This window comes from Ovis aries, chromosome 11, assembly GCF_016772045.2.
Source record: "Ovis aries strain OAR_USU_Benz2616 breed Rambouillet chromosome 11, ARS-UI_Ramb_v3.0, whole genome shotgun sequence".
In the NCBI taxonomy this organism is placed as follows: Eukaryota; Metazoa; Chordata; class Mammalia; order Artiodactyla; family Bovidae; genus Ovis; species Ovis aries.
Window position 1 is genome coordinate 37,542,884 of NC_056064.1, and position 25,070 is coordinate 37,567,953.

At 43.2% G+C, this 25,070-nt stretch overlaps 1 long non-coding RNA gene across 1 annotated transcript in view; it reads right to left on the reverse strand.

Moving 5' to 3' along the window:
* Positions 1-4,539: 4,539 nt before the first annotated feature.
* Positions 4,540-25,070, reverse strand: part of LOC121820606 (uncharacterized) — a 31,648-nt gene continuing 11,117 nt past the window's right edge. Inside the window, exon 2 of the long non-coding RNA XR_009595574.1 lies at positions 4,540-7,291. This is a non-coding gene — a long non-coding RNA (uncharacterized LOC121820606). The remainder of the gene's footprint in view (positions 7,292-25,070) is intronic.

Consider the following 25,070-nt stretch of genomic DNA (forward strand, 5'->3'; position numbering starts at 1 on the left):
TAGGCTGCAGTCCATGGGGTCGCTAGGAATCAGACAGGACTTCACTTTCACTTTTCACTTTCATGCATTGGAGAAGGAAATGGCAACTCACTCCAGTATTCTCCAACTTGCCTGGAGAATCCCAGGGATGGGGGAGCCTGGTGGGCTGCTGTCTATGGGGTCACACAGAGTCGGACACGACTGAAGTGACTTAGCAGCAGTAGCAGCAGCATATTACGATGGTAATTTTCATTTTCATAAACACAATCTGGAAAGACACAAAAGAGATAATCGCAGCAGTTTCCTCTAAGGTGACAGGGCTATGATGAGAACGGGGAGATGGAGACATTGTGGGAGGGAGATTTTTCACTTTATACATTATTATAATTTTTTAAAAACCATTTGAATGTATTTCTCTTTTAAAATCAGAAAGGTTGCTGAAGTGATTTAGCCACTTGGGTCTATTTCTGATTTAGTCCCTGCACTGACAAGGTGACAACATCCACAAGCTGTCATCAGCCCATCACCTCTAGGGCAAGTGGCAGGGCTGCCCTACAGAAGGTTATAAAACTCCACTTGATATATGGAAGGCCAGGGGTGGGAGGGTGGGAAGAATTTAAAAAAGAATAGAAAAAGGGATTTTCTTTTCAACCAGCAAATGGCAACTCTGTTTTACTTAAGGCATGTTTGCATTATGTACAAAAATTTTAAATGAAAATCTGGAAAGAATATATAGAAGTCTTTTTCAGGAAGAATTTAACTGACCACTGCTGCTGCTGCTAAGTCGCTTCAGTCGTGTCCGACTCTGTGCGACCCCATAGATGGCAGTCCACCAGGGTCCCCATCCCTGGGATTCTCCAGGCAAGAACACTGGAGTGGGTTGCCATTTCCTTCTCCAATGCATGCAAGTGAAAAGTGAAAGTGAAGTCACTCAGTCATGTCCGACTCTTGGCGACCCCATGGACGGCAGCCCACCAGGCTCCTCCGTCCATGGGATTTTCCAGGCAAGAGTACTGGAGTGGGGTGCTAGCAATGCAAATTTAAGGTCACCTGAACAGTTACTCCACTGGACCAATGCCTCATTTGTCAAAGAGAATCAGCTCTGAGAAGAAGCTATGTGTTTTGGAGATCATAGGAAAATGAAGGAATAGGAGGGGAGAGAGAGAGAACAGAGCAAAAGATGGGAGAGAGCTAAAGAAAGAAGAAAGACAGGAAAAGGGTGGAGGATACCAGAAAGGAGAAAGAAAGCAGATTTATAAAGATAGAAAAAAGGAGAGAGAGTGAAAGCCGGAAAGAGAAAGAGAGAGACAGAGAGAGGCAGAGAGGGTATGTGCCTGGGAGAGGCTTGGAGGGGAACTCCCAAACCAGGCCAACAAAGGGCTTGTGCACCAGGCGAGACCAAGCCATGCTGTCAGGCGCCTGCTATGGTGTGAGATCAGGAGGCTCCATGTTCCTGGAGCAGAGAATTTCATCAGAGGTTTGGTCCTGGCCTCCTGTCTCAGTGTGTACACCACCTCCACAGCATGAAGGATGGAAGGAAATGGTTTTCCAGGCTTCCTTGGATCTTTCCAAGGCAAATACCCATTTACCTCCAGGTGCTGAATTCCCAAGGGTAGGTACCCTTGATGATGGGCTGAATTGTGCAGCCTCTGGGGATAATATAGTCTGAGGGGAACCCGTCCGTTTTGCTCTTGGTTGCAGCTGTGAGACAGTCCAGCATGCAGCTTCAGTTCTCCTCCTTAACAACTTGGGGAGGAGTGGCTGGTGCAGCCTTGATTCAGATTCCCCCTCCCTAAGCTGGGAGGGCTCTGGAAAGGGATGGAGGAGGTTAGAGCAGGAGTTAAAGCTAGTGGTGAAGGAACTCTGACCTTGAGTTTAGCTGTGAACCCACAAATCCAGCCAGAGATGAGGGTGAAGTAAAGTGAAGTCACTCAGTCGTGTCCAACTCTTTGCGACCCGATAGACTGCAGCCTGCCGGGCTCCTCTGTCCATGGGATTTTCTAGGCAATAGTACTGGAGTGGATTGCCATTTGAGAACAAAGTTCAAGGGCCTTCACAGAAGCTCAGAGAATTTGCTGTACTACCCAGCACTCTCAGAGCTCCGGCTGCCAGCAGGGAGGCGTGGGGTGAGGACTAGGAAGAGGGAAAAAGCTCTTCAGAAACCAGAGACCAGAGGCAAGCCGAGGGCTGCAAGCGGATGTGTGATGGTGTGGCCCTTCCACAAGGGACACGTGTGTGTGTGTGTGAACATGAAAAAATAAAAATAGTGAGTAGGGAGGGATAAATTGGGAGATTGGGATTGACATCTACCCACTATATAAAACTGATAACTGATAAGGACCTCCTGAATAGCACAGGGAACTCTATAGGTGTCCAATTCCAACATGATGATGCTCTCTTCCCCACTCTGAACTGCTTCCACGCCACTGGCAGTACATCTACAGAAGAAAGGAATTCAACAGCATCTCGTAAAAAGGGGAGAAAAACTGCATTCTTTTTTTCCAGGGTATCTTTCCTAAGTAAAAACAGCTGTGTGAGGATGTTCTATTCCTTGGCCCACTACCTGGGTGAGTCACTTCCTTTTCCTGTGCCTGATTGCTATCCCCCTATTTTAAATATTTCTCTCATTTAAAGTCCTATCCACAGGCTTCAGCTAGACAGAAAATCAACAAAAGTAAGGAAGAATTCAATACCACCATCAACCAATAGGACCTAATAGATATCAACAGAAGCGTGCTTGCTAAGTTGCTAACTCTTTGCAACCCAATGGACTGTAGCCCGCCAGGCAAGGCAAGAATACTGGAATACTGGAGTGAGTTGCCATGCCCATCTTCAGGGGATCTTCCCAACTCAGGGATCGAACCCACATCTCTTATGTCTCCTGCATTGGCAGGCAGGTTTTTTTACTGCTAGCACCACTTGGGAAGTCCTACAAACAGAAACTTCCATGCAGTAACAGCAGATCCTCATTGTTTTTGAGTGTCCATGGAATATATACCAAGGTAAATCACAGTATTGGCCATAAAACAAATTTCAGTCAATTTAAAACAATTGAAATCATACTGAACATGTTCTCTGACCATAATGGAACCAAAATAGAAATCAAAAACAAAAAGGTAACAGCAAAATCTCCAAATACTTGGAAACTAAACAACATACTTCTAAATAATATATGAGTCAAAGAGGGAATTATCAAGTGAAATTTAAAAGTATAATGAACTGAGTGAAAATGAAAATACAGTATCAAAATTTGGCTAAAGCACCATTGAGAAAGAAGTTTGTAACACTAAATGAATATATTTTTTAGTGTAAAATTAGAGGAAAAGTCTCAAATCAATTATCAAAGCTCTCAACTCAAGAACCTAGGGGAAAAAAGGAAGAGTAAAATTAATCCAGAGCAAGTGGAAATAATAAAGAGCATAAATTTATAAAATTGAAAGCAAAAAAGAAGACAGTAACAGGAAACTGAAAAGAAAAAGAAAACCAATGTGACAAGGAGCTGATTATTTAAAAAGATCAATAAACCTCTAGCACAATCAACAAATTTAAAAGAGGGAAGAAACATATATTAAGAATGAAACAGGAGATATCACTCCAGACCCCGGTAGACCTGAAAAGAATAATCAAGGGATAGTAGGTAGTAGGCTGAATGATGGCCTAAGAAGATATTAGGAACCTGAAAATATTGGCTTATTTAGGAAATATGTGAGTATGATTAAGTAAGGATTTTGAAGTGAGGGGATTACCGTGGTAGGCCCTAAGTGCAATCACAAGTGTCCTTAGAGAGGCAGAGGGAGATCTGACATCGAATGAAGAGAGGGTAACGTGACATCGGAAGGAGAAGTTGAAGCAATGTGATTGATTGATGCCGAAAAAACATTTGACAAAATTCAACATCCATTTTATGATTAAGCAAAAACTTCACAAGCAAGGCTACAGGCTGCCACTGGAAGGTGGAAAAGGCAAGGAATGGGTGCTTCCCTGGACGAAGCCTAGTCTTTCCGACACCTTGAGTTCGCTTCATTAATACTGTTTTGAATTTCTGGACTTCAGAAATGTGAGATAATACATTTTCACTGTTCTAAGCCATTGTGTTAATTTGTTACAGCAGTCATGGGAAACAAATGCAGTATGAACAACTCTACGCACATCAATTTGACACTTTAAATGAAATGGACCGATTCCTCAAAAGACACTAACTACTGCAACTCATGTGGTATGAAAGAGGTTGTTTGTTTTAATAATGCTATAACTATTAAGAAAACGGAATTTATAATCGAAACCCCCTACTTCTTCCATTTCTGGGCCTAGATAGTTTCGCTGGAGAATTCTACCAAACATTTAAAGAAGAATTATATTCTACATAGTCTTTTCCAGAAAACAGAAGAAGAAGACTACTTACCAGTTCATTTTATGAAGTTAATATTACCCTAATACTAAGATAAAGACACACCCAAACACACACACAGAGCTACAGATCAAAGTCCCTAAGGAGAATAAATACATAAATCTTTAACAAAATATTAGCAAATAGTATTCAGCAAAATATAAAGAGAAATATACAACATGAACAAGAGAAATTTATTTTAGGGATGGGAAGCTGATTCAATATTCAAAATCAAACAATGTAATCCACCATCTTAACAGTATAAAGAATATAAACCACACGATCTTATCGATTGATGCCGAAAAAACATTTGACAAAATTCAACATCCATTTTATGATTAAGCAAAAACTTCTCAGAAAAATAGGAGTAGAAGGGAATATTCTCAACTTGATAATGAACACCTATAAAAACCAACTAACAGGGATTTCCCTAGTGGTCCAATGGCTAAGACTCGGAGCTTCTGATACAGGGGGCCTAGGTTTGGTCCCTGGTCAGGGAACTAGATTCCAAGTGCTGCAACTAAAGATCCTGCATGGCCATCTATTCAATGCATGAAGCAGGGCACCTAAAGCCGATGCTCTGGGACAACTCAGAGGAATAGGGTGGAGAGGGAGGAGGGAGGGGATTCAGGATGGGGGGGACATATGTATACCTGTGGCCAATTCATTTGGGGGCTGGGGAAACAGAACTTAATCAAATATACTGACACTTCTGCAACAAAACCCATTAATATTCATTCTAGATGAGTTAAATAAAGCCTATAACTTGTCTTGATAGATGCCTCGTGTCATTTCAAGTCAGATTTTGCCACCAAATGAGTTTGCATGAAACTTCAGTAAAAGCTTTTGATTTTTCAGAACTTGCTGAGATTCCAGAACTTGCAGATAAAGGGTCGTGGAACTATAACAGAGTTGAAAAGTAATTTATAGCTGCTCCACTGAAGACATATTTCCAGACCCTTTTTTAAGTAAGTGTGGCCATGTGTGACTAAGTTCTAACAGAATGTGAGTACAAGTAAGGCGAGCCACTTGGGGTCTGAACTTTAAGACCCTGGTCTTGTGTTTTTCCATAGTTTCTTTCCTCCTCTCCTGCAAGCTGGAATGCAGATGAGCCATCAAAATGAGAAAAACATTCTCATTTGGTGAACAGAGGAATAAACTTTTTTGAGCCTCCAGCCCACTTGCAGCTGCTGCTGCTAAATCGCTTCAGTTGTGTCCAGCTCTGTGCGACCCCACAGACGGCAGCCCACCAGGCTCCCCCATCCCTGGGATTCTCCAGGCAAGAACACTGGAGTGGGTTGCCATTTCCTTCTCCAAAGCATGAAAGTGAAAAGTGAAAGTGAAGTTGCTCAGTCGTGTCCGACTCTTAGCGACTCCATGGGCTCCTCCGTCCATAGGATTTTCCAGGCAAGCATACTGGAGTGGGCTGCTATTGCCTCTCTGCCAGACCACTTAGTCTTGAACTAATTAATGTGAGACAAATTTTGGGCATATAAAGTAAAGATGGAAGCTATAGTCCCTACTCTCAAGGGGGTTCTGTTTAAGTAAGGAAAATCATTCATTTACAGATAATTCTCATAAAATGTGCCATGCTGATAAAGCCACTGTGGAAACACACAGGCTCACCTAGGGGCTTCAGGGAAAACTTTCTCAGAAAGATAATGCCTTGGCTGAAGTATGAAGGGTGAAGAGAAGTTGTTCAGGTAAAAAAAAAAATGGGAAAAGGTATGTTATGGGCTGAATTGTGTCATCCTAAGAGAAATATTAGAGTCCTAACCCCCAGTGCTTCAGAGTATGATCTTATTTGGAAACAGTCATTGTAGCTGTACTTAGTTAAGATGAGGTCATGCTAGAGTGAGGGAGCCTCTTGAAAGGAGGGAAATACGGACACATTGACAAGACACACAGGGTAAATACCACGGGAGGAAATGGACACAGACACAGGGGAAGACAGATGAAGGCAAAGACAATGACTGCATTATGCCGTACAGGCTGAGGAATGCCTGGGGCCACCCAGGAGCTGAAAGAGGCCAGGAAAGATTCCCTCTTAGAGGTTTTGGAAGAACGATGGCCCTGCCAACACCTTGATTTAAGACTGCCAGCTTTCAGGACTGTAAGAGAATAAATTTCTATTCTTTCATGGCACCCAGTTTGTGGTGCTTTGTTACTTTAGCCCTAGGAAACTAGCACAGGGTTTAGGGTTTAGGGCACAAAGACAGAGAGATGGAACAACATGGTATGTGCCAGGAGACTATAAACAATTCCCGTTTATAAAGCATAGTGCTCAAGGCAGGATGTGGCCTGTGACATATATATTTCACAAATGATATACATATATATCTCACAGATCAAAAGTATTGAATATATATTTAAATGAATCAGTTCAGTCACTCAGTCGTGTCCGACTCTGTGACCCCAGCACGGCAGGCCTCCCTGTCTATCACCAACTCCCAGAGTTCACTCAAGCTTACATCCATCGAGTCGGTGATGCCATCCAGCCATTTCATCCTCTGTCGTCCCCTTTTCCTTCTTCCCCCAATCCCTCCCAGTATCAGAGTCTTTTCCAATGAGTCAACTCTTCACATGAGGTGGCCAAAGTACTGGAGTTTCAGCTTTAGCATCATTCCTTGCAAAGAACACCCAGGACTGATCTCCTTAGAATGGACTGGTTGGATCTCCTTGCAGTCCAAGGGACTCTCAAGAGTCTTCTCCAACACCACAGTTCAAAAGCATAAATTCTTCGGTGCTCAGCCTTCTTCACAGTCCAGCTCTCACATCCATACATGACCACTGGAAAACCATAGCCTTGACTAGATGGACCTTTGTTGGCAAAATAATGTTTCTGCTTTTGAATATGCTGTCTAGGTTGGTCATAACTTTTCTTCCAAGGAGTAAGTGTCTTAATTTCATGGCTGCAGTCACCATCTGCAGTGATTTTGAAATAAAGAAATGCAAAAAATAATGATTACCAACATAATAGCATAGTTATCGTATGGCAGTCAAATTTCAGGCAGTGTTTACATTATTCTGTACTGATTGGTACTTTAAATGGTCATACTTTAAAAACATTTTTTCAAGTTTTTTTTTTTAATGTGGACCGTTTCTAAAGTTTATTGAATTTGTTACAATATTGCCTCCTTTTTATGTTTTGGCTTTTTGGCTGAGAGGCATGTGAGATTTTAACTCCCCAATCAGGCAGCGAACCTGTAACTCTTATACTGGAAGACAAAGTCTTAACCACTGGAGTAAGTAAGTAACCACCAGGTAAGTACCCATACACTTTTAATATAATCAGAAAATAATCTATTTCATTCAGGAAAACAAAGGCTATCAATAAGGAGAGTTAAAAGAGTAGGGGGCAAGACTAGGAGCAGCGACCAACTAAGAGATTATTGCAGTAGGTCAGATGGAGGAGGAGGGCCTGAGCTCAGAAAGTGGCAGTAGGAGGGAGAAGTGAACTATTCAGAAGGTAGAATCAGACTTGGTGAGTGATTAGAGGTATTGGGGTTGTCGATAGAGAAGGAGAATTCTAGAATGACACTCAGAGCTGTATCTGGGGTGACTTGGTGAATGGTGGCTCCATTCACCGAGGTTAGAAGAACAGGAGGATATTCAGGTTTCAAGAGGAAGATGAGGAAATACCAATAGGAGTATTCGAATCAGAAGGTCCTCAACTGGTAGCTGTAGGTGTTGTCTGTCCAGCACTCTACTCTAGACTTCCCCCAGTAAACCTCCTTTGCCTACTCCGCCTCTGTGATGCTAATAGTTGTTCTGGTCATAGACACCACCAGTCAAGTACAGTTGATTGGTCAAAGATGGAAGCATGCCCCAAAGTTCTTTTTAAAGTTTTTTTTTTTTTTAATATTGAAGACAAGACTGGTAATAAATCTTGGAATCACCTCATATAGGTATCGATTAGATCCAAGAATGAATGAGACTTCCTCCTAAGAAACCTGTATGCAGGTCAAGAAGCAACAGTTAGAACCGGACATGGAATCACAGACTGGTCCCAAATTGGGAAAGGAGTATATCAAGGCTGTATATTGTCACCTTGCTTATTTAACTTATATGCAGAGTACATCATGTGAAATGCCAGGCTGGATGAATTACAAGCTGGAATCAAGATTGCCGGGAGAACAATCAACAACCTCAGGTATGTAGATGATACCACTCTAATGACAGAAAATGAAGAGGAACTAAAGAGCCTCTTGAGGGTGAAAGAGGAGAGTGAAAAAGCTGAGTTAAAACTCAACATTCAAAAACCAGATCATGGTTTCAGTCCCATCACTTCATGGCAAACAGAAAGGGAAAAAGTGGAAACAGTGAGAGATTTTATATTCTTGGGTTCCAAAATGACTGCAGATGATGAATGCAGCAAAGAAATTAAAAGATGCTCGCTCTTTGGAAGGAAAGCTGTGACAAACCTAGACAGCATATTAAAAAGTAGAGACATCACTTTGCCTTCAAAGGTCTGTATAGCCAAAGCTATGGTTTATCTGGGCTTTCCTGGTGGTTCAGATGGTAAAGAATCTGTCTACAATGTAGAAGACCCAGGTTCGATCCCTGGGTGGAGAAGATCCCCTGGAGAAGGAAATGGCAACCCACTCCAGTATTCTTGCCTGGGAGATCCCATGGCTGACTACAGTCCATGGGGTTGCAAAGAGTCAGACACAACTGAGCGACTCACACACACATGGATTTTCCAGTAGCCATGTATGGATGTGAGAGTTGGACCATAAAGAAGGCTGAATACCAAAGAATTGATGCTTTTGAATTGTGGTGCTGGAGAAGACTCTTGAGAGTCCCTTGGACTGCAAGGAGATCAAACTAGTCAATTCTAAAGGAAATCAACTCTGAATATTCATTAGAATGACTGATGCTGAAGCTGAAACTCCAATACTTTGGCCACCTGGTGTGAAGAGCCATTGATTGGAAAAGACTCTGAGCTGGGAAAGATTGAGGGCAGGAGGAGAAGGGAGTGACAGAGGGTGAAATGGTTGGACACCAACTCAATGGATATGAGTCTGGGAAAACTCCGGGAGATAGTGAAGGACAGGGAAGCCTGTCTTGCTGCAATCCACAGGGTCACAAAGAGTGAGCCATGACTTGAGGCTGAACAACAGCAACACTGCAGTGAGAGAGTGTAGGGGAAGAAGAAGGCTGGGGATGGAATCTACCAAAGGTTAAGGAGAGAGCAAAAGAAGAAGACTTAATGACTGAAATAAAAGGAAGTTCAGAGAAGTAGGAAGAAAATAAGGAGAAAATACTGCCCTATTTTGAATTCTGAACCCAATTCCAATTGTGTGTGTGGAATTTCCCCCATACAACCAAGCAATTCTCAGGATACCAGCTGGGTGATCCAGCATTCAACTGAATTCTGACAGTCTGTACTTGGAGTCCGTTGGACTGCAAGGAGATCCAACCGGTCCATCCTGAAGGAAATCAGTCCTGAATATTCACTGATATTCAGTGAAGGACTGATGCTGAAGCTGAAACTCCAGTACTTTGGCCACCTGATGAGAAGACCTGACTCATTGGAAAAGACCCAGATGCTGGAAAAGATTGAGGGCAGGAGGAAAAGGGGACAACGGAGGATGAGATGGTCGGATGGCATCACCGACTCAATGGACATGAGTTTGAGCAAGTTCTGGGAGTTGGTGATGGACAGCAAAGCCTGGTGTGCTGCAGTCCATGAGGTTGCAAAGAGTTGGACACAACTGAGTGACTGAACTGAACTTGGAGATAGCAAGAGATTCCACAGTTAGAGGTTCACACCGGGATCCTCCACAGCTCAGACAAGAGTTGAAAACCCAGGTTGTCACCCGTGTCTCTGACCCACAATTTATTAATCAGCGGTTTACATGACTTTCTGTGTTCGATTAACTTTTGAGAGTGGCTCACAGAACTCAATGGAGAAGGCAATGGCACCCCACTCCAGTACTCTTGCCTGGAAAATCCCATGGATAGAGGAGCCTGGTGGGCTGCAGTCCATGGGGTTGCTAAGAGTTGGACACGACTGAGCAACTTCCTTTTCACTTTTCACTTTCATGCATTGGAGAAGGAATTGGCAACCCACTCCAGTGTTCTTGCCTGGAGAATCCCAGGAACAGGGGAGCCTGGTGGGCTTCCGTCTATGGGGTTGCACAGAGTCGGACATGACTGAGGCGACTTAGCAGCAGCAGCACAGAACTCAAAGAAGCACTTTACCTACTAGATCACAGGTTTATTACAAAAGGATATAATTCAGGAACAGCCAGAGGACAGCATGGGGAAAGGGCACAACGCTCTGAACATGCCATTCTCCTCACATCTCCACATGGTCACCAACCTGGAAGCTCTCTGAACCCAGTCTTTTTGGGGTTTTTATGGAGGCCTTCATTACACAGGCAAGACTGATTCAGTAGTGCTGATTGAATTCAATCTCAAACCCCTCTCCCCTCCCTGGAGGTCGGGGGATGGGACTGAAAAGTCCAAACCTCTAATCCAATGGTTGGCTCTGTTGGCAATCAGCCCCATCCCGGAGTGAGGACCAAAAGTCACCTGATTAACATAACAAATAGTCTCTTTCTTGCTCTTATTACAGGATATTCCAAAAGCTTTAGGAGCTTTGTGTCAGAAGACCAAATATATATTTCTGATTATATATCACATGCCTTCATTTAAAGCTGAGATAACTGGAGGTGAGAGGCTAATTTGATTCATGACTCAAATCCAGGTCTTTGTTCTTTCTACTATATCACTGCCAGAAAGTCCTATGGATTTTGATTATTCTATGTTGTTTAAAATTTATTTCTTTGTATTAATTTTTGGCTGCATCAGGTCTTAGCTGCTGGCATTTATGGGCTCAGTTGCCTTGTAGCATGTGGGATCTTATTCTCTGACCAGGGATTGAACTTGTGTCCCCCATATTGGAAGTGATTCCTAATCTGTGGACCACCAGGGAAGTCCGTTTTTCTTTTTTTTAATGAAATTTAACAGAGTCAGTGTAGACAACTTGTTTTACTTTCCAATTTCCTTCTCAGAGCCTGTGACTATTTGTTTATATTTTTAAAATACTTATTTATGTAGTTTTGGCTGTATCATGAGAGGGGTTCTTGGTTGCAGCAGGCAGGATTGGCACATGGGCTCTCTACTTGAGGTGCCTGAGCTCAGTAGTTGCGGCCCACGGGCTCTGTTGCCCTGTGGCACGTGGGATCTTAGTTCCCCAACCAGGAATTGAACCTGCATCCCTTACATTGGAAGGCAGATTTGTAACCACTGGACTGAGATCAGTGAAGTCCTCTTTGCCTGATTTTGGAATGAAGTCTACCTCTGCTCTCCCCACTTGCTGTTGCCATCTCGTTGGTCAGTATTCACAGATCTGTCCTAGGATTTGGTACCTGAGGCCTAAGAGCCTGATCAGCACCAAGAGCATGACGTTCCTCAAAAATGCTTTGGGCCAGGCAAGTAGACTCTTGAAGCAGGGTGAGCATGGAGACCAGGCTGAGGGTGGAGGGTGGCTCAAAGCCTGGAGCCACCTGGGAGAGTATTCCTGGGACACTGGGAGCCACAAGCCCACCACATTTTCTCAGAGACTTCAGTTTATCACGTGTCATTTCCCCACACCTGTTCTCAGTGTCGTAAGTCACTAAGGTGAATCACTAAGCTGATTCACTTAATTTCTCTTGTGAACACACTAATAAGACTTATTGAATCCCCATGACTTAGACAATGGGAGGATGACAGGAGTTTCAGGAGATCCAATAATCCTCTTTAATTAAATTAGACAGTGGCCATTAGAGCTAGTAATTAGTGTCACTTACCTAGTAATTGAATGGTTGGTGTGAAAAATGGCTCCATGTCAGGATCCGTCTTGGAATGAATGTGGGAGGTATACAACTTTTTGTATTCCTTCACATTTATTGTACATTTACTATGCATCAGGAAGTATGTTGAAAACAGACTCAGAGCAGTGAGCAAGACAGAAGAGGGCCCCATCCTTTTGGAACTCGTATTCTAGTGGGCTTGGTTTCACAAGCCCAGTAACTAGGACATGTCTAACACTTGAAAAATGCCTTACCCTACTTCCCTTCTTAGTAAAAGAGAAAATCCACCAGAATCCAGGCCAAACTGTCAGAAGAAAATAATAGTAACATTTTCACATTTGAATTTATTGAATTGTTTGAAAATAATAATAATATTTTCACATTTGAATTCTCATTGCAGCCCTGCAAGGCAGGGTAACATGGTAGAAAGGGCCAGATTTGGGCTCAGATGTTGGCTCTGCTACTCCTGTAGCTTCCTCGTAGAATCACAGTTTCTCATCTTAATCTCCAAGCTGATAATATACATAGCATATGGCAAGAAAAAGAAATGCAAAAAGGCAAAATAGTTGTCTGAGGGGGCTTTACAAATAGCTGAGAAAAGAAGAGAGGCAAAAGGCAAAGGAGAAAAGGAAAGATATTACCCATCTGAATGCAGAGTTCCAAAGAATAGCAAGGAGAGATAAGAAATCCTTCCTCAGTGAACAATGCAAATAAATAGAGGAAAACAATAGAATGGGAAAGACTAGAGATCTCTTCAAGAAAATTAGAGCTACTGAGGAAACATTTCATGCAAAGATGAGCACAATAAAGGACAAAAATGGTATGGACCTAACAGAAGCAGAAGATGTTAAGAAGAAGTGGCAAGAATACACAGAAGAACTATACAAAAAAGATCTTAATGACCCAGATAACCACAATGATGTGATCACTCACCTAGAGCCAGCCATTCTGCAGTGTGAAGTCAAGTGGGCCTTAGGAAGCATCACTAGGGACAAAGCTAGTGGAGGTGATGGGATTCCAGCTGAGCTATTTCAAATCCTAAAAGATGATGCTGTGAAAGTACTGCACTCGATATGCCAGCAAATTTGGAAAACTCAGCGGTGGCCACAGGACTGGAAAAGATCAGTTTTCATTCTAATCCCCAAAAAAGGCAATGCCAAAGAATGCTCAAACTACCAAACAATTGCACTTATCTCACATGCTAGTAAAGTAATGCTCAAAATTCTCCAAGTCAGGCTTCAACAGCATGTGAACCATGAACTTCCAGATGTTCAGGCTGGATTTAGAAAAGGCAGAGGAACCAGAGATCAAATTGCCAACATCCATTGGATCACAGAAAAAGCAAGAGAGTTCCAGAAAAACAGCTACTTCTGCTTTATTGACTACGCCAAATCCTTGTGTAGAGAGATGGGAATACCAGACTACCTTACTTGTCTCCTGAGAAACCAGTATACAGGTCAAGAAGCAGCAGTTAGAACCAGACATGAAACAATGGACTGGTTCCAAATTGGAAAAGGAGTACATCAAGGCTGTATACTGTCACCCTGCTTATTTAACTTATACACAGAGTACATCATGCGAAATGCCAGGCTGGATGAAGCACAAGCTGGAATCAAGACTGCTGGGAGAAATATCAATAACCTCAGACATGCAGATGTCACTACCCTTATGGCAGAAAGTGAAGAGGAACTAATGCCTCCTGATGAAAGTGAAAGAGGAGAGTGAAAAAGCTGGGTTAAAACTCAACATTCAAAAAACTAAGAGCATGGCATCTGATCCCATCACTTCATGGCGAACACAGGGAAACAATGAAAGCAGTGACAGACTTTATATTTTCTTGGGCTCCAAAATCACTGCAGATGGTGACTGCAGCCATGAAATTTAAAGATGTTTGCTCCTTGGAAGAAAAGCTATGACAAACCTAGAGAGCATATTAAAAAGCAGAGACATTGCTTTGTCAACAAAGATCTGTACAGTCCAAGCTATGGTTTTTCCAGTAGTCCTGTATGGATGTGAGAAGTGGATCATAAAGAAGGCTGTAAGCTGAAGAACTGATGCTTTTGAATTGCGATGCTGGAGAAGACTCTTGAGAGTCCCCTGGCCTGCAAGGAGATCAAACTAGTCAATCCTAAAGGAAATCAATGGTTAGAATTCATTGGAAGGACTGATGCTGAAGCAGAAGCTCCAATACTTTGGCCACCTGATGTGAAGAGCTGACTCATTAGAAAAGACCCCGATTCTGGAAAAGACTGAAGGCAGAAGGGGATGACAAAGGACAGGATGGTTGGATGGCATTACCAACTCAGTGGACATGAGCTTGAGCAAGCTCTGGGAGATGGTGAAGGGCAGGGAAGCCTGGTATCCTGCAGTCCATGGGGTCACAAAGAGTCGGACACGACTTAGTGACTGAACAACAACATGGCATATAAGTCATTGGCAGAATGCACAACAGATATTACTGTTGTTATTAGTGTGTTTTTGAGGATGAGAAACTTGACCCAGAGAGGTAAAGGAATTTGTCCAAGGTCACAACAGCTGACAATTGGCAGATCAGGAACTTGAACCAGGCCACCTCCTCTTTCTCAGAGAAGGCAATGGCACCCCACTCCAGTAGACCAAGAAGAATTATCCGTGGAGCGAGTATTGCATTAATACGTTTCTGGGGAAAAAAAAAACGTTTCTGGAGGTGTGCAGGCATCATTACTTGGGGAGGGGGGCAGCCTGAGAGAACCAGGAGAGATGTGGGGTGTGGGTAGGCGAGAACCCAGATAATGGTTGGTGAACAAGTCCAGACAGACCGGTAGTGGCAAGACCCAACCAGAGGACCGGAACCACATTCAGTGTACGGCTGGGTCTGCTCTGCTGCTGCTGCTAAGTCGCTTCAGTCGTGTCCGACTCTGTGCGACCCCACAGACGGCAGCCCACTAGGCTCCTCTGTCCCTGGGATTCGCCAGGCAATACTGCTCACCTGTGGCCCAACACCGCCCCCTGCCGGCCACCCAAGGGACGGAGGCCAGCGGCTCAGCTCCCGGAGCCTGCGGTTGGAACCACCCGAAGGGCGCTGGACAGGGAGGCCTGGCGTACTGCAGTCCATGGGGTCGCAAAAAGTCGGACACGACTGAGCGACTGAACTGAACTGAAGGGCGCTCACTGCACAGGCAGAAGCCCCGGGGACCACGCCGCCTTTCTCGGAACAACGCAGCAGCCTGAAGAAGCGGCGGCACCTCGGGACCTCTGCCGGCCTGGGTCCCCTAGGTAACGCCGCATCGCCCCCCTCGCTCTCTCAGCTTTTGACCAAAAGGGGTCAGAGCTAAGGATCTTCCCTGCCTTGGGAAAGAACCGCCACCGCGGGCCTCCTCGAAGCCTCACTTTGCCGCGTAGCTCTCCATTCGGTTTGGGGTCTTGGAGTAGCGCGCCGCGCCCCGCTTAAGACGCCGGGCGTCTGGGCCTAGGATGCCCCTGGGATGAACCGGAGCCTCTGGGCCAAACTCTACTTGCTCTTCGTCTGAGGGACACTCTGGTGGCAGCCGCTTCTTGTCCCCCTCCAGGCATCTCCCGCGCGGCCCCCGGTGCGAGCCGGAAGACGTTAATCCTGTGGAGCGAGCGTACTGACCGCTCCTCAGCCCTGCAGGTCGCCAGGTGGGGTCTCCGGCCCCTCGCCACTTCATCCCACCCTCTGCCTCCCGGCTCTCCGTTTTCCTTGGCCCGAACACAATGAATAAAAAGTTTTAGTATTCTCAGCTTTTAGTCCCTATGTGGCTCCACACCTCCATTCGCTCTGTGCAAAATGAAGCGAGTTAAACACTCTAAGAACCCAGGTAAACAGCGTATCTTCATAGAGTCACATGTATTTCTTAATCTAAGAGAAGCCCTTGGGAGAGCAATCTGCAGGAGACCTTGTTTGCAAGGCAGCCAAATATCATATACAGCCAGAGAACCAGCTGGAGATAAGATATGTGCAGGCGTGCTAGGTCACTTCAGTCGTGTCCAACTCTTTGTGATCCTATGGACTGTAGCCCACCGGGGTCCTCTGTCCATGGGATTCTCCAGACAGGAATACTGGAGTGGGTCTCCCTGCCCTCCTCCAGGGAATCTTCCTGATACAGGGATCAAACTTGCATCTCCTATGGCTCCTGCAGGAGCTCTTTACCGCTCTTTACCACTGCTCCACTGGGGAAGCCCAGAGATCTGACATATGGCCACATAATAATGTGAAGTTGGTAAAACACCACCAGCGCAGTAGCAATCTGGAGGATGAAGGGGGTGGGTGTATGTGTGCGTATGTGTGTACATGTGTGTTGCTGGGGAGGTTCTTAAGTGTCCTATGCAAGGCTTAGCAGTTTATTCCATAACTTGAATGAAAACATAGAAGACAGGCTTGTTAGCAATACAAATCTACCGACTTAGCAGGCAAAATTTTATAAGATTTCAACAAGCTAGGAAAGGAAGAAGAATGGGAGAGCCTGCAGAAAGGAATGAGATGTTTTCAAAAATTAGGATTGATGTCAGGTCTTTTATCAGATTCTCTCCAAAGAAAGAATCCCCATTTGGGGACTTCCCTGGTGGTCTAGTGGTTAAGACTCCTAGCTCCCAATGCAGGGCGCTCCGGTTCAATCCCTGGTCAGGGAACTAGATTCCCCATGCCACAGTTACAAGTTCTCATGCCACAACTAAGACCCAGTGCAACCAACCAAATAAATAAATAAAGGTAAATATTTTTTTAAAAAATCCCCATTTGGAATAGAAGAGATATGACTCAACTAAGATTCCTGTGAAAAAGGAGAGGCCACTAGGGGAGGGGCTGACTGAGCTGACCTTGCTCAGGGTTAGAACCTGCAGCCCCACTCCTTGCAGGCGAAGGTAAATGAGTCTGACTGAGTAGGTAACACATTTATTTAATACACTGGATAAAGAACTGTCCAGTACATTCTTACTTCATTTGAATTCCACTCTTACTAAGGTGTGGCTTCCCAGGAAAGCCTGGGAAGATTTCCTGCCAAGCAGGAAATCCAAGAGACTTGGGTTTGATCCCTGTGTTGGGAAGATCCCCTGGAGAGGAAATGACACTGGCAACCCACTCCAGTACTCTCGCCTGGAAAATCCCATGGACAGAGGAGGCTGGTAGGCTGCAGTCTGTGGGGTTGCAGAGAGTCGGACAAGACTGAAGCGACTTAGCAGCAGCAGCAGCCAGTATTCTTCCTGGGAAATTTCATGGACAGAGGAGCCTGGCAGGCTACAGTCCATGGGATCACAAAGAGTCGGACACAATTTAGCAACTAAACAACCACTACCACCATATGGTAATAAGGTGGGCTGGGGAGTTACTACCATGCTATTTTCAAGTAAGGACTTGGAATTTGAAGCTCAAAGAGGTGAAGAGAAGAGTTTGCTGAGATGGAAACAGCAGGCTTCCCTGGCGGTCCAGGGGTTCACTTCCTGCACTTCCACTGCAGGAGGATGGGTTTGATCCCTGGCAAAAGAAAAAGATGGGATCAGAACACAGGTTTTTGATCCTTTCCAACCCAGTGTCTTGGATGGGATGCCTTCTTCGTAAGGTGTGATGTGCAGACGCAGAGGGGCGATGGCTTTACTCTGTAGGATTATAGCAATGCAAGCGCTATGTCTTCTGCCCCTTGAGCACTGCGTTCTGACAAGGATACCCAGACACTCGTAACCAATTAGGTCACCACTCATATGTCACCCCAGAGAGGTCTTCCTTCATTTGTCTAGTATTGTCCCCTTCCTCCATGACACTCTTTCATGTTTGTGTTACCATCACCTGAAAATTTCTTGTTTATTTATGGGTCTCTCCATGAGAATGCAAGGCCTTGGCTTGTGTCCCTCTGTGGCCCTAGGGCCTAGCACATACCAAGTGTTCCATTAAAATGTTTGAATGAAAGAATGAACAAGAGCAGTGGTTCTCAAAGTCTAGTCCGAAGACTCCTGGGGGACTCTAGACACTTCCAGGGGGCTCATGAAGTCAAACAGTGAGTCATAATTTGTCTTCTCCCCACACTGACATCGACATCACTTTTAGTGATGGTAAAGCTGCCATGGCACCAGATTGTACAGGAAGTCATGCATTCTTCACCACCACAAACTCACAGTTAGAACAAGACAAGACAAAAGCCAGTTTCATTTAAGGATGAGCTTGATGAAGCAATAAAAATGAGTAGGTTTGTTAAAACTCAGTCCCCCGAGTACATGAAAAGTAGTTGCACTTCTGCACATAGAAGGACAGTGGTTGTCTTGAGGAAAAGCACTTGTTTCAGTCTGTGAGCTAACCTGCTAAGTCACTTCAGTCTGTCCGACTCTATGCGACCCCATAGACGGCAGCCTGCCAGGCTCCCCCGTGCCTAGGATTCTCCAGGCAAGAACACTGGAGTGGGTTGCCATTTCCTTCTCCAATGCATGAATGTGAAAAGTGGAAGTGAAGTTGCTCAATCGTGTCCAACCCTGAGCGACCCCGTGGACTGCAACCTACCAGGCTCCTCCATCCATGGGATTTTCCAGGCAAGAGCACTGGAGTGGGGTGCCATTGCCTTCTCTGGTGAGCTACCCTAGCTGCTTTTAAAAAAAGGAACACCATTTTTCCTTGAAACAGTGACTGACAGAAAAAGAAATCTATGCTAATTCAGACCTGGGTATTGATAGATATTTGAAATAATTTTATTTACCTGTATTTTATTTTTGGCTGTGCTGGGTCTTCACTGTTGCACGGACTTTTCCCTAGTTGTGGAAGTGGGGGCTACGCTCTAGCTGCAGTGAGAGGGCCGCTCTTTGCAGTGGCTTCTCTTGCTGCAGAGCACGGGCTCTAGGGCACGTGGGCTTTGGGAGTTGTGGCTCCTGGGCTCTAGAGCACAGCCTCAATAGTTGTGGTGCACAGGCTTAGTTTCAGCATGGGGGATCTTCCCAGATCAGGGCTCAAACCTGTGTCTCCTGAATTGGCAGGCAGATTCTTTACCAATGACCCACCAGGAAAACCTCGATTTTTTTTTGTATTTTAAAGAAAGTGAGCTTTCCCTTTTAAGGAAAACGACTGGCAGCTTTCATTGTTAATTATGAGATTCAAGTTTTAAAACAAATATTGATATTTTGGAAAACTTAGATCTACCACCCAGAGCTTATAGCTTCCTTAAACCTAGACTTTTCTAATGAGCTTGGTGTTGATATCAGTGAATGTGAAATTTTGGTATTGAATCATGAAATGTGTCAGCATTTTAATGTAACAGAATGAAAAGTTTGTTGATCTGATTTCAGATTCCACATTGCAACTGATCTCCAAGAAACTACCGCTTGCCCAGTTTGGGTATGATATCTAAGAAAAATAACTACAATTGTTTAAAAAGCTATAAAATACTCCTCCTTCTAACTACAAATCTGTGAAATTGGAGGGTTTTCTTCATGTATTTCAACCCAAACAACATATTAAAACAGATTGAATGCAGAAACAGATATGAGAATCTGCCTGGTTTATATTAAGCTAGATATTAAAGAGATTTGCCAAAATGCAAAAACAATGCCACTCTTCTTGCTAATTTTTTTGGTTCAGAAAATATATTTTTCAAAAACCATTACTCATGGTAACATGTATACGGTTTATTAATGCTACTTTAGATGAATTCACAAATATTTAAAATTTTCTGTTTTAATGGTGAATGTCAATGGGTATTTAACATAAACACATAAACAAAACTGAAAACAAAACCCATAAACAAAAGCTCTTGGGGGCCCACAATAGTTGTTAAGAATATAGAGGGGTTTTCTGACCAGAATGTTTGCGTACAACTGAGCTAGAGATGAGAATATAAACTTTTCTCTTTTTTGCATATTTAGATATAATTTACATGCCATAAAATTCACCACTTTTAAAGTGTAAAATTCAGTGATTTTCAGTATATTCACAAGGTTGCTCAACCATCACCACTACCTAATTTAAAAACATTTTCATCATCCCCTTGAAGAAATCCTGTGCCCATTAGCAGTCACTCCCCATTGCTGCCTCTCTTTCGCCCCTGGAAATCACACATCTCAATGGATTTGCCTATCTGGTCATTTAATATAACAAATCACACAATACATGGCATCTGGCTTCTGGGACAGCATTCTTTTACTTCTTTCAAGGTTCATCCATGCGGTAGTATCTGCACTTTATTCCTTTTCATGGTAGAATTATATATCCCTTCGCATGATATTCCGTATTGTGTTTATCTAGTCATCAGTTGATAGACATGTGAGTTGTTCCCACTTTCTGGCTATTATGAATCATGCCGCTATGAACATTCATATACAAATCTTTATATAAACCGTATGTTTTCAGTCTCTGAGGCATACACCTAGGAGTGGAATCCCTGGGTCCTATAGCACCCATGTGAGAACACGCTAAACTGTTCTCCACAGTAGTTCGACCATTTTGTGTTCCCACTAGCAATACATGAGGGTTCCAATTTCCCTGCATCCTTGCTAACCGTTTATTGTCTTTCTGATTAGAGCCATGCTTCTGGGTTTGAAGTAGTATCTCACTGTTGTTGTGATTTGCCTTTCCCTGATGACTAACAATATTGTCTTTTCATATGCTTATTGGCCATTTGTATATCTTCTATGGAGAAATGTCTATTCTAATCATTTGCCCAATCTTAAATTGTGTTATTTGTCTTTTCATTGTTACATTGTAAGAGCTCTTCATATATTCTGGATACAAGACCCTTATCAGAGCTATGATTAGCAAATATGTTTTTCCATGCTGAGGCTTGTCTTTTAACTTTCTTGATAGTGCCTCAATCCACACAAGTTTTAAATTTTGATTAAGCCCAGTTTATTTTTTTCTTTTTGTGATTTTGGTGTAATATCTAGAAACCACTGCCTAATCAAAAATATTTACACCTGTGTCTCCTGAGCATTTTATACTTTAGCGCTTATATTTAGGTTTTGGACCCATTTTGAGCTAATTTTTATAGAATGAATGGGGAATTTAGGGATCCAAATTCATTCTTTTGCACTTTGAACAAGTGGATATCCACTTGTTCCAGCACCATTGTTGAAAAAAAGGATCTTTCTTCATTGAATGGTCTGGACACCTTGACCATAGATATATGGGTTATTTCTGGACTCTCAATTCTAGTCCACTGATCTATACATTTATCCTTTTGCCAGGCCCCCATTGCCTTGATTACTGTAGCTTTTGAAATTGGGAAGTGTAAGCTCTCCAACTTCGTTATTTTTCAAGATTGCTTTGGCTAGACAATATTAGCATTAACTATTTTTTCATTCCAGGTGATAAGTGCATGCTGTTTATCATATTATTCTCTTTACTTTTCTGTATTAAGGTTTTTGTACTAACAAAATAGGTGACAGCTGAATATATGTGATGAATAAATTACTTAAATGAGTTGGCGAATATAAACCATTTGGAAGAGTACGTGGCACCCTCTATACTGTTAGCTATTGTTGTTATTCTTTTACGTGAAATTTTAAACAACCATCTTTAAAATTTTTAATTGTAATATAGCTAATTCACAGTGTAAAGAACATATATATATATATATATTTTTTTTTTTTTTGCCACATCATGCTGCTTGTGGGATCTTAGTTCCTTGACCAGGGATCAAAACCAGGCCCACAGCAGTGAAAGTGCCAAGTCTTAACCAGCAGACCACCAGGGAATTCCCTGAGGAGCATCTTTTGAAGCTAGATTATCAGGGTTCAAACACTGGCCCTGCTACTCACTAATAGTGTGAACCTGGGCTAGTTATGAAATCCTGCCTTATCCTAATCTGTAGAGTGTGGATAATAACCTTAGTCTCACAGGATTGTTATGAAAATTAAATGAGATACAGATATAATTAAATGATGTGTAGAATAGCAGGAGGTTATTGAACCCAGTAGACCCTAAACTATTATTTGCTTCTTACAATTCTGCAGGGAGTGATCAACTTGGTAAGAAACCTAGAAATCACTCCACATGAAAGACGTGCAGGAAATGGAGCACAAAGCTGTTTTTAAATATCAAAAGCCAAATGTGGAAGAGAATTTCTTTGTACTCTTGAGAGGACCAGGACTCCCGAATTTAAGGAAGCTAGTCCAGCTAACCTGCCCCAATCACAGCCTTCTGGAGGCTTTCATAATGCTCAGTGGCCATACATACCAGCACTTGCCAATTTGTAATTATAATTATTCTGAGCGACTTCACTTTCACTTTCAGGCCTTTTCACAGATATTGACAAAGTGTGAAAGTGTCAGTCAGTCAGTTGTATATGACTCTTTGCAACCCCATGTACTGTAGCCCATCAGCTCCTCTGTCCAAGGAGTTTTCCAGGCAGGAATGCTGGAGTGGGTAGCCATTCCCTTCTCCAGGGGATCTTCCTGACCCAGGGATCAAACTCAGGGCTCCTGCTTTGCAGGGGGATTCTCTACCATCTGAGCCACGAGAGAAGCCCCGATACTTACAAAGTGATCACAATATTTCAGATGTTATGTGTGTTAGACTCTGGGGCTTGTGGTTGAGTAAGATGCTGCCCCAGTATTCCAGAAAGTCACAGCCCAGCTAAAAGCCAATTAGTGAAATTCTGAGGGAGCTAAATTTCTGCCTGATACAACTGACTGCTGTGCCTCCTAATTCCTCCAAAGTTCTTCGTTTTAGAACCAATGCAGCAGCTCCTTCACAGTTAATCACCAGACTCAAAGGGAAAGTGAGCTTCATGTAAGCCATCACTGGCAGAGGTCTCTGGGCCTGGAAATAGGCGGCTTTCTGAGCATGGAGCACCCTCTAGTGTCTGTCCAGGGTAAGGCAGGTCCAATGGGAAACTTTCCAAAGATGCCAATTTACTGCCTGCAGTTTCTTTCCTTAGTTTAGTGTTGCTTATGGCTAAGCTGTCTTCAGGTCTCCGCTGCAAGACAATAGCACTGAATATTCAAAAATAATAAATAATACGGTTGCCAATATTTGGGGGCATTTACTATGTCCCAAGCCTGTGTTGTCTTACCTGGTTACTCAGGAGGCAGGTACTACTGCTAGTACTACTACTTTTACTATTATTTATTATTATTATTGGAGAAGGAAATGGCAACCCACTCCAGTGTTCTTGCCTGGAGAATCCCAGGGATGGGGGAGCCTGGTGGGCTGCCGTCTACGGGGTCGTACAGAGTCGGGTCACGACTGAAGTGACTTAGCAGCAAAGTAGTATTAGGCTTTCTTCTGACATGTAGTTCACTTAATTGGAATCTATTTTAAGTCTTTAATATTTGTTTGAGTGAGTCTAGGACTTCTTTTGGAGAAGGAAATAGCAACCCACTCCAGTATTCTTGCCTCGAGAATCCCATGGGCAGAGGAGCATGGGGTCACAAAGAGTCGGACACGACTGAGTGAGTGAGCAGCAGCAGCAGCAGCATAATTATTATTATTTCTGTTATACAGATGAAGAAACTGAGGCAGCTGAGACAGCCAGCTAGAGGCAGAGCCAGAATTCAACTCAAGCCATCAGACCATAACCATGCTTCAGTTTTTTGGTTTACTGTCAAAGAGAAGCGATAACCCCAGGCAATCCGAAAATAATTCTAGTCAAATTTCTCCTGTTTACTTGAGAGAATTGTACTTTATGTAAATCCAAAAGATTTACGTTGAAACATCAAGTATGGAGTGAGAATAAGCCTCTCTTGGGCTCATATTAAAATGGATAGAAAGAAATCACCTAGTCTCGGGTTTTCAAATTGTGAGTCATGGCTCATGGATGAGAGGTGTAAAACATTTAGTGGATTGTGACCAGCACTTTAAAAACTGAAATACAATAGATCAGTTAAACATTAGACGACACAAAGACCCAGCACATATCCTCTCTTTCTCTCTCGCTGTGTTATACACATAATATGTATCAACACTCACACACTATAAATATACTTCATAACCATACTTCATTTTTTGGTTTACTGTCAAAGAGAAGCAATAACTCCAGGCAATCCAAAGATAATTCTAGTCAAATTTCTCCTATTTACTTAAGAGAATTGTACTTTATGTACTATATATATATACATATATAATATATACCTACAGGACTGATCAAAAACATTTGGAAACCACTGATCTAGCTATCTTTTCTGCCTGCCCAAGACTACAGTCAAATCATTTCGTCTCGGTGAAGCTGCCTTTTGTTTTGAGATCCTACTAATGTGGCTTCCGCCTCTTTTCCTTCCTCTTAGTCATTACTTTTCTTTGAGTGACCCATGCTGCCGAGAATGTCATCTCAGGTCTAAATTAAATTCTTCATGCTATACCCATCCCTCTCCCTTTTTTGGAGCCAAGAATTGAGATTTCTTTTTGGGACAGAACCTGTGATTAAAACAGTAAGTTTTTTAAAAAAATCTAATTTGCTTATCCCATATTGTTTTTTCCTCTAAACCTCAGAGGTTGGAGTTACATTGAGAAATGACAGACATTAACTAGCCCTAATTTGTATTTGACTTCTGGAGAAGTTAAATAACTTATCTTAGTTCACACAGCTAATAAGAGGAAGACCTAGGATTTGACTCCAGGACAGCAAGCTTTCAACCACTATGTTATGCAAAAGAAACACCACCCCCGACCCAGCATGCAGGGCTGAGATCACAAGCATGATGTCTGGGACGCAGATGAACTGCATAGACAAGAATGTGTGTTGAGCTGTATTGTAGGAGCTGCTACATTACAGAAATGTTTGCGTTCCAGAGTGTTGGCGGTCCCATGACAATGCCTTTGGAGGTGGGTCTTTGTCGTTTGTACTGCTCTGTTACACTGAGAGTAAATGTGTTGTAGTGTAAGACACTGGGTTAGATCTCAAAACAACTCTGAGATGCTTATTATTATCCTCACATAGTAGAGGAAGAAACTGAGGTTCAGGCTGGTCCACAGCGAGTGAACAGCTGAGATG